Below are 8,888 nucleotides of genomic sequence, written 5' to 3'. Positions count from 1 at the left end.
TCTCCAAATAATTCAATCTCCGGACTATTCAAGGGCTGAGTCATTTTGTTCTCAGAGGGACAAAATTGATCACACCAAGAAATTATAAAAACCTGTTTTCAGAAGACTGGTGAAATGGCAGAAGCTGTCTACCCTCGCCTCCAAAGGCGTTTGCAGAGCAGCCTCATTCTTTTCTGTGGGGTCTCCAGGTAGTAAGCAGGAGACGGATTGGGGTGCCGGCAGAGGGTGGCAACACTGGCTACCTCAGAGCCAGGACGCTTTGTGAGAACGAAGGAAGCATGGCCCTCAGAGGGGCACTTGCTGGGGTCTCGACTCAAACTCTCTCCCGGCAGCTATGGAAGGTGATGGCATCTGGCCCCTCTGATCTACCCAGAACAAACCCCGCCCCCTTCCCACCTGCCTCGGATCTGAGGCGGAGCCCGGTGGAGGTAGGGCCAGAGAGAGAGAGTGCTGGATGCCGCCCCCGGGCGTGGGTCTCTTGTTGGTTCCCATCTTCATCCAGCGTGGCTGGTCCATTGAGTGCCCAGCTGTCGGGCCCAGGGAGAGACCAGGAAATACCCTACAGCGTGGAGGGCGAGGCTGCCTGGAAGGCGCGTGTGCAGTGCTGGGGATGCTGCGCATGGAGAGCTAAGCACCTGGCTCGTGGGGAAGGAGGGTTCTGGAAGGCTTCCTAGAGGCGGCGACATCGGGCCAGAACTTCCAATAGGGAAGCTCATATGACAGGACACAGAGGAGATGTGATGGATCCTGCCTGTGAGGGACCTAATGGGGTCAGAGCTTCGTGTGTGACCTGGGCCCGGGATGGGGAGGGATGTGTCGGGGAAGGTGGCTTGGATCTTGAAGCTGAGAGTGTCAGATTGGATCTCTTTCAAAAGAAGAAAATGCAGGGGCGAATCCACCTATGGTTAGCTCTCAAAAAAGAGGAAGAGGGAAGGAGAGAAGGGAGGGAAGGAGGGAAGAAGAAAGACTGAAATGCATTTCATTCATGTGGAGGGACATGCACATTACACAGAGACTGGGGAGAGAGACACGGTTCATTCTGAAGAAGCCAACCACATTTGGCCAGGGCACGCCCCCTGACACTGTACCTGAGTGGGAACAAAGGTATGTCTTCGGTAGGGAGTGTCCGCGTTCAATGTCAACACAGGGTCAATGCAGGGCGCTGCCACACACCCCCAGGGACGAATGGAAGGGTTCACACAGCAGATACAACCGTGTGTGCAACTAAGTCATCCTCCCGCTACACAGTAATTCAAACGCACTGTCTTCACACCCACACCCACCTCCGGGCCGTGTACAATTTGCTCACACGCGATATGTCATGTAAATATGTATCTAGCATTTAAAGGTCAAACATCATTAATCGAATCAATCTTAGCAGTGCTAGAGTTTATCACATATTCTCATATTCAGGGGCTTTTGAAATAACTCAGACGCTGACTCAAAGGACCGCGAGTGGATCTTGGGAACACGTGAGCTCTTAGGGTCACAGGCCCCGTGACCGATCGCCCAGCACAGAAGAGTTGTTACTTGTGTTCAGGAGAAACTAAAGTCCACGGTTCCAAAGAACCTAAAATCTGCAGGAAGCCCACTTTGAACTGTGAGGGTCGGATCATCGCCATCAAGGCTCAGGCCCCAGGCACAGCCCATGCTATCCTCGGGGACCGCGTTTGGAGGCAGTGGCGATGCCATCACCATGGCACACGATCGACTGGTTGGCCCGAGCTGGTTCGGACTGACTGCCCACGTCTGGCTAAAACACCGACCGTCCGGCCCCAAGTCTGAGGCCACCACTGCCTTGCGTTCGAGTCATTTAATGCCAAGGCTTTGCTTGAAGTATCGCTAGTAACCAAACCCCATGCTCTAAAAACCTCAAAATGCCAAGTTCCCTGACAAATTGAAATCATCCCAAACCTCGACAGTCTTGTTTTACAAGAGTGTAAACAGAACCTCTTCTGGAACATTAAGGGACACTTCGAGAGTATGGTGTCTCACCGATACCATCAGAATTTCCCCAGGGAAAACCTCGCTAATTCCAGATCACCAACAGCCTTGAGAGTCCAGTGACGAATCACAAAGGCGCCCTGCATTACCCTTATCACCACATGGGGCATCTTCGTAAACGTTTGGAAGAGGCCAGGCTTTGTTTACTTAGGCTGATTTGGGGAAAGGAATTTATACCCTTGCCATCTGGATGGATGCGCATGATCCAGTTTGGGCGAGGCAGCTGCCAGCTGATATAGATCTCTCCCTCTGCTGTAGTGTGGAGTGGTGTGGATGCCGGCAGACCAGCTCAGCCACTCCGTCCATCCTCGCTAATGGAGCACGTCCGCCTCTCACACTAACCCTCCCCAGGGCCCCGGTGAAGAGCCATCATTGCCCTTATGTGTTTAGACTCCAAGGGATGAGAACACCGAAGTCTGATTCCTCCCATTCCTTCAGTTTTTATACATTTCATTATTTTTTGGCGTCTGTGCAAAGCGGGTTGGGGGCGCTTACATCACCCTAGCTGGGGGTGTTGGAGGGGCCGCATTACAGAGACCTAAGGTCCATGTCAGCTGGGTTAGCATTCTGCGTGGCGACGTTCTAGTTGGACATTTCAAAAGTACTTTTGAAAACTGTGATTTAGGAAAATAAAAGATATTTCATTCCTGGGTACAAAGTGATCTACAAATGACTGGCCCCTGTACAATGTTCTGTCCCCAATGTCAGCTCCTAGGAAAATGGGTGGTTCATCTGAGTGTCGATGTTGGAGCAAAGGCACCCACAGATGTGTGTGCCCGTGAGCGCACACATGTGAGTGAATGTTCACAAACAGAAACTGTGTACAGCAAATGAAATCAAATTTTAGCATCCTCCAAAGTTTGTTAATGTTGTAGCTTTAACTGTATTTTCTCCTAATTTATTAAGCAGAAGTATGGCTCCATTAAAAAAAATTACCAATGTGCCAATATTTCCTTTCATGTAACATACCCGCCAACAGCTGTTTTCTGTTGCAATGGGACTCAAGATTGTTGCCTCCAAGGCCAATGTCACCTGCTCTGTTTACAACGGCTTGTGTTTCGTGAATACATATCAGACGTTGTAATATATTTTTATGAGGAATTAATTGTTAATGCAGGAGAAAATATATATATATTGCGATTCTGTCCAGTAAAGCCTCCTGTTATAAAATCCTCTCCACGTGCTTTGCTGACTTGGTATGACACGTTTTTATTATATACAAAATAATTGTCAGAAACGCTGAGTTTCTATAACTTCATGGTGACACATTAAGTTTCTCTCTCTTTTAACTTCTATCTTCCTATATTCCACCCCATTTCCTCTCTCATTTCCATTACTCAGATGCTCTTGACCTTCACGCAGCCTTCAGAGAGGTAAATATTCATCCTTTATCTTAACTAGCCCAAGCCCACAGCAGCCGCCTCCTCCCAAACACACCCGCCCAGGGAATGGCCGCCTGTCCCCCACCGCTCTCAAATACCACGCAGCTCTTGCCACTTGGGCCTGGTTCCTTGGGCTTTGTGAGATGACTACTCGCTGCTCAGATCCCAGGGAGAGAGCAGGAGGGACTTTGGAACGGAAGGAGCCCCACGTTTGGTGACCTCCATGTGCTAGGCATCGTGCTAGGGGCCTGCTCCCTACTGAATGTGTGCGCCCCCCCAGGATTCAGATGTCGAAACATAACCCCCAATGCGATGGTGCTAGGAGGCGGGGCCTTTGGGTGATTGGGCCGTGAGGGTGGAGCCTCGTGAAGGGGATTCGTGCCCTGATGAGAGGAGACCCCAGAGCCCTCTCGCTTCTCTTCCACGTGAGGAAGCAGCGAGAAGACGGCCAGCTCTGAGCCAGACGCGGACTCTGCTGGCACCTTGGTCTTGGACCTCCCAGTGTCCCCAACCGTGAGAAGTAAATTTCTGTCGTTTATAAGTCACCACCAGTCTGTGGTATTTTTGTTATAACAGCCTGAACGGACTGAGACGGAGCCTCCACCAACCTTTTTCCACTGAAAAGTTCCAGAGTGGGCTCTCTCGCTTCAGGAGCTGCAGAGACTGAGCTCAGAGAGGTTAAATGACTCACCCAGGATCACACAGCCGGGAAGTGTGGCATCGAGATTCAAATCAAATGTGTCTGACATTAAACTCCTGTTTTCACTAAATTCTTGAAAATGCCTCTTAAACTTTGAGAAGGTTCAACCAGGCCTTTCTTTTTACGGTGGGGAGACAGGCCTGAACAAGGAAATGACTGCCCAACATCAGACCTTAGAACGCAAGTGTCCCGTGACAAGGCAAGCCACTTTCTTCATTCTTTCAAGAAGCACTTCTATTTTCTGGTTCGAATTTCAGATTCGCCACTTCCTAGGTGTAACCTGAGCACGTTGACCTTTCCGTGACGCCCCTTTCCCCACGCCAGATGGGGATAAGGACATTTTATTCCTCAAAAGTTTGCAAGGAGTAGGCCAGCATCACGCACAGAACACGGAGCACAGCACCCACAGTTAGCAACGCCCGACCGATGCGACATTATTATTGTCGTTCTGGGGTCCATGATGCCACAGCTGCCGCTTCTTTAGAATATTACCCTCTGCTTAACTGAAGCACTAACTTTTCAAGTTAATATCTTCATGCGAGCAGTGTGCGACAGCCAGGGCATATGCGACGAAATACGAGCTGTGCACTAACTTGCTGTGTGACCTGGGACAGGCGACTTAACCTCTCTGTGCCTCGGGTCTTTCGTATGAAAACTGGAGATAAGTACAAGGTCTGCCTCGAAGCCTTAACCTCTCTGTGCCTCGGGTCTTTCGTATGAAAGTACAAGGTCTGCCTCGAAGTGCTGTGGAATCATCGTGCTCTGAGCACTGGGACCGTGCTCGACGCGGGTCAGCAGGTCAATATTAGAGGCTGACATTGGCGCTGTCTTCCCAGGTGGCACACTGTCACTGCAGAGGAGTGTCTTGGGCCCCCCCAGGAAGGACGCCTAGGAAACACGGCCGTGGGGGAGGTATCTCGTGTGAGGGAGCTCGGCGGGGCTTCCTTCGTCTTACCCCAGTCTACGGTGCCCGCATGCTGCGGCCGGATTCATTTCCGATCACGGCCGTATCAGCCTGACGCTCCATCCAAGGATCTTAGCAAGACCTAGGCAGGACGCGACCGGGAACCAGGCAGTGCCCGGCCTCCCCAGATCTCCCTCAGGACCCACAGTCCTTGTCCCAACCTTGCTGGGCTCCCAGAGGCCTCAAGAACGACCATGTATGTGAGGCATCACAGCCCTTGGGGTGCCTGGGGAGGGCCCCAAAGATATCCTCTCCGCGTGAGGCCCAAGCCACTGACCTGATGTGGCCTCTTCCAGTGGCGTGGAGCTGCGCTGACCCCCAGCTGTCTCAAGGAGGGCTGGAGTGTCTTCGGGGGAGTTTCGTGTGGGTCACAGCCCAGTCCCAAGAGACAAGGAAGCAGAAAGAGGGCTGTGCCCGGGATTGGAACGGCTCGGTCACCAGGGGCCCTTGGCCACCAGGGGACATCTCTGGGGTCGGCACCAAGAGGAAGGACCCATTGCTGACTAAGGGTTTGAGTAATTAGAGTCTCCTGAGCACCTATTGTGTTCCAGATGCTGCACCGAATAGGTCCCATCCCACAGCCCTCCTGTGTGCTTGGCACTGATCTTACCCCGTCTCACAGGTGAGGAACTGCCATGGCAAACTTTGCCTGCCAACTTGATGCATCGCAGGGTGCCCAGATATTTGGCCTAACATTATTTCTGGGTTTGTCTGTGGGGATATTTCCAGATGAAATTAGCATCTGAATCAGTGGACTCAGCAAAGCACTTTGCCCTCCCCAATGTGGGTGGGCCTCATCCGATCTGTTGAGGGCTGGGATAGACACAAAGACGGAGAAGGAAGAACTAGCCCCTTCCTGCCTGATCGTGTGAACTGGGACATCAGTTCTCCTGGTTCTCGGGGCTGTGGACCTTGATCAAACTCCACCACCAGCTCTCCTTGGCATGAGTCAATTCCTTATAATAAGTCTTTCTCTCTTTCTCTCTTTCTCTCTTTCTCTCTTTCTCTCTTTCTCTCTTTCTCTCTTTCTCTCTTTCTCTCTTTCTCTCTTTCTCTCTTTCTCTCTCTCTCTCTCTCTCTCTCTCTCTCTCTCTCTCTCTCTCTCTCTGTGTGTGTGTGTGTGTGTGTGTGGTGTGTGTGTGTGTGTGTGTATGTGTGTGTCTGTTTCTCTGGTGAAGCCTGACTAACACAGGACCCTACAGGGATGGAGCAGCTCGTGCAAAGTCACACGGCTGCTCCGTGAAGAGCCAGCTCCATCTCTCACTCACGCTGGCCTCTCATATCTACACGGACCCCACAGTCAGGCTGGTGGGCGCCCAGGGAAGCATGGCCTCCCCGCCCCAGCATCAATATCCACACTACTATTTACCCATTTGCTGGCCTCTAACGAGAGCTAAAGGTGGATATTTACAAGAGTCACATTCCATCCTGGCCTCTAATTTTTTTTTTTTTGACCTAGTACAAAGCACTTCACTCTTCCAGCCCCAGATTTCTCATCTTTTAAAGTAAAGCTGTGATGTAAGATCAGACATACAAACCGATGGAAAAGAATAGAGAGTCTGGAAAAAGACCCACGCGAATATGGTCAGTTGATTCCGACAAAGGTGCTAAGGCGATTCAGTGGGAAGAGTGGCCTTTCCATCAAATGGTGCTGGACTCTCTGGAGACTCATGGCAAAGAAGTAATAAACCTTATCCACACCTCGCCCCACGCACTAAGCCGGACTTGAATCTCTGATCCAAATATAAAGACTAAAAATATAAAACTTTCAGAAAAAAACATAGGAGCAAATCTTTTCAACTTGGAGGCAGACTAAGATGTCTTTGATAGAATGCAAAAAGCATGACCATAAAATAGAAAATGGATGAACTGGACCGCATCAAAATTTAAAACTATTGCTCTTAAAAACGTCAAGAAAATGAAAAGACAAGCTACGGAATGGGGAAAATATTTGCAATTCATGGGTCTGGCAAAAGAATTATACCCGGAATATATAAGGAGACAAATAATAAAAAAGAAAAGGCAAAAGATTTAGACAGACACTTCCAAAGAAGATGGGCACATGGCCAGCAAGTACACGAAAAGGCGTTCGACGTTCTTAGCTATCCATAAAGTACAAATGAAACCACAACGATACCCAGCTACCCAGGGAACGGCTGAAATTAAAGATGAACAATACCAAATGCCGGGAAGAATACGAAACAACCAGATCTCCCATCTGTGGTTGGCGGGAAGGCACGACGATTTTGGAAAACGGGTTGGCATTTCCTTATAAAGGCAAACATGCACTCACCTGATGACCGACCCAGCATCTCACTCCTCGGGATTTTCCTCGGAGACGTGAAAGCAGGTGTCTGCCAAAGGACCTGTATGTGGACATGCACAGTAACTTTATTTGTAATAATCGAAAGTGGGAAACGACCCAAACATCCATCAACAGGCGAATAAACCATTGCGGAATAATCTATAGAATTCCATTTATATGAGAAGGTTTTTTAAAAAGAAAAAAGACAAAACTGGGCTGTAGAGACAAAGAGGAGGTCATGGTTACTGGGTTTGGGACAGTAGAGATTTCGAAGTGGAACATTTTGGGGGTGGTAGAAATACTGTGTATTTAATCATACTGGTGGTTACACAAATGTATTGACAAATGTCTTGTTAGAACTCATTGAACTGCATGTTTCAAATGGGTGCATTTTACAGTACGATGCAAATAAACACCGCTGAACTTTACACTTAAAAATGGTTAAGATGATAAAGTTTTTTGTTTTTTTACCACAATTTTTGAACAATGCGCATATAGAGCATATGCATTTTACTGTATATAAATTAAAGCTGAATAAAGTTGATTTAACAAGTAAAGCTCTGTATCACTTAGATCTCTTCTAGCTCCTGGAAATTTCAACAAATACTCAAAATCACCTTCCCTCACCATTATCAAAAATTCTTCGCTTTTCCACCTGCCCACAGGTGGATGAAATTCATCTGCGCTAACAAGTCTTGCTTTAGAGGATGGGTCTTTAACCTCTCATGTGCCTAGGCCCTGTTGGCATCCTGTGAACCCGATAGAGTCCTCCAAATGACATTTTTTTATAAAATGAAGTAAAATCCACAAGGTCTCAAAGGAAACCAGTTATATTAAAATGTAGTTGCCAAATATTTGAAAAATATTTTTGCAATATAGAAATATATGTGTGTCTACGGCCATGCCACCCTGAAGAAGCCTGAATCCGTCTGATCTTGAAGCCAAGCAGGGTCGGGCCTGGTTATTACTTGGATGAGAGACCACCTAGGAAGACCAGGTGCTGTAGGCATAAAAAAATTAAAAATTTAAAAAAATAAGGGATTGTAAGCTGACAAGGTCCTTGCAATCTGTGAGGTCAACTAAGGGTTGCCTCACCTAAAAAAAATAATAATAAAAAAATTTTAAAAAGAAATATATGTGCTTCATTGCTACCATACTAAACATTAATACCTAGACAGTCTAAGAATTACCATCCTTTCAAAAGATGGGCCTAAACAATATTTCAAAATCTGCAGCAACCGTAAAGCCATGTGACGGTACCTGCCATCTCTACTGGTGACAGTCACAGGCCAGCTAAGCTCCCTATGGTCTCTTACTCATTTATGATCGAAAGTAATGCTGCATTTCAGTTCGAGATTAGTGAAAATGAAGAGGTAATTTTCCACCCAGCATTACGGACAGACTTTTGTCTGTGGAACTAGTTTGAGAATCTTTAGTGTAGTGATCGTCTCACTTACACCTTGGTGGGAAATTGTTAAAGGGGCTCCTTCCGGTTCCCCCCCGCCTCGCCCCAAATGATCCCCTCACCTGCAG

General features: G+C 48.3%; 1 pseudogene; it reads left to right on the top strand.

The window, feature by feature from the left end:
- Positions 1 to 8,246: 8,246 nt before the first annotated feature.
- Positions 8,247 to 8,364, top strand: LOC112480526 (annotated as a pseudogene).
- Positions 8,365 to 8,888: the final 524 nt, after the last annotated feature.

Source organism: Pteropus alecto, unplaced genomic scaffold (genome assembly GCF_000325575.1).
Source record: "Pteropus alecto unplaced genomic scaffold, ASM32557v1 scaffold74, whole genome shotgun sequence".
NCBI lineage: Eukaryota > Metazoa > Chordata > Mammalia > Chiroptera > Pteropodidae > Pteropus > Pteropus alecto.
The sequence above is the reverse complement of the archived record's forward strand: the minus strand, read 5'-3'. Positions and strand labels throughout refer to the sequence as shown.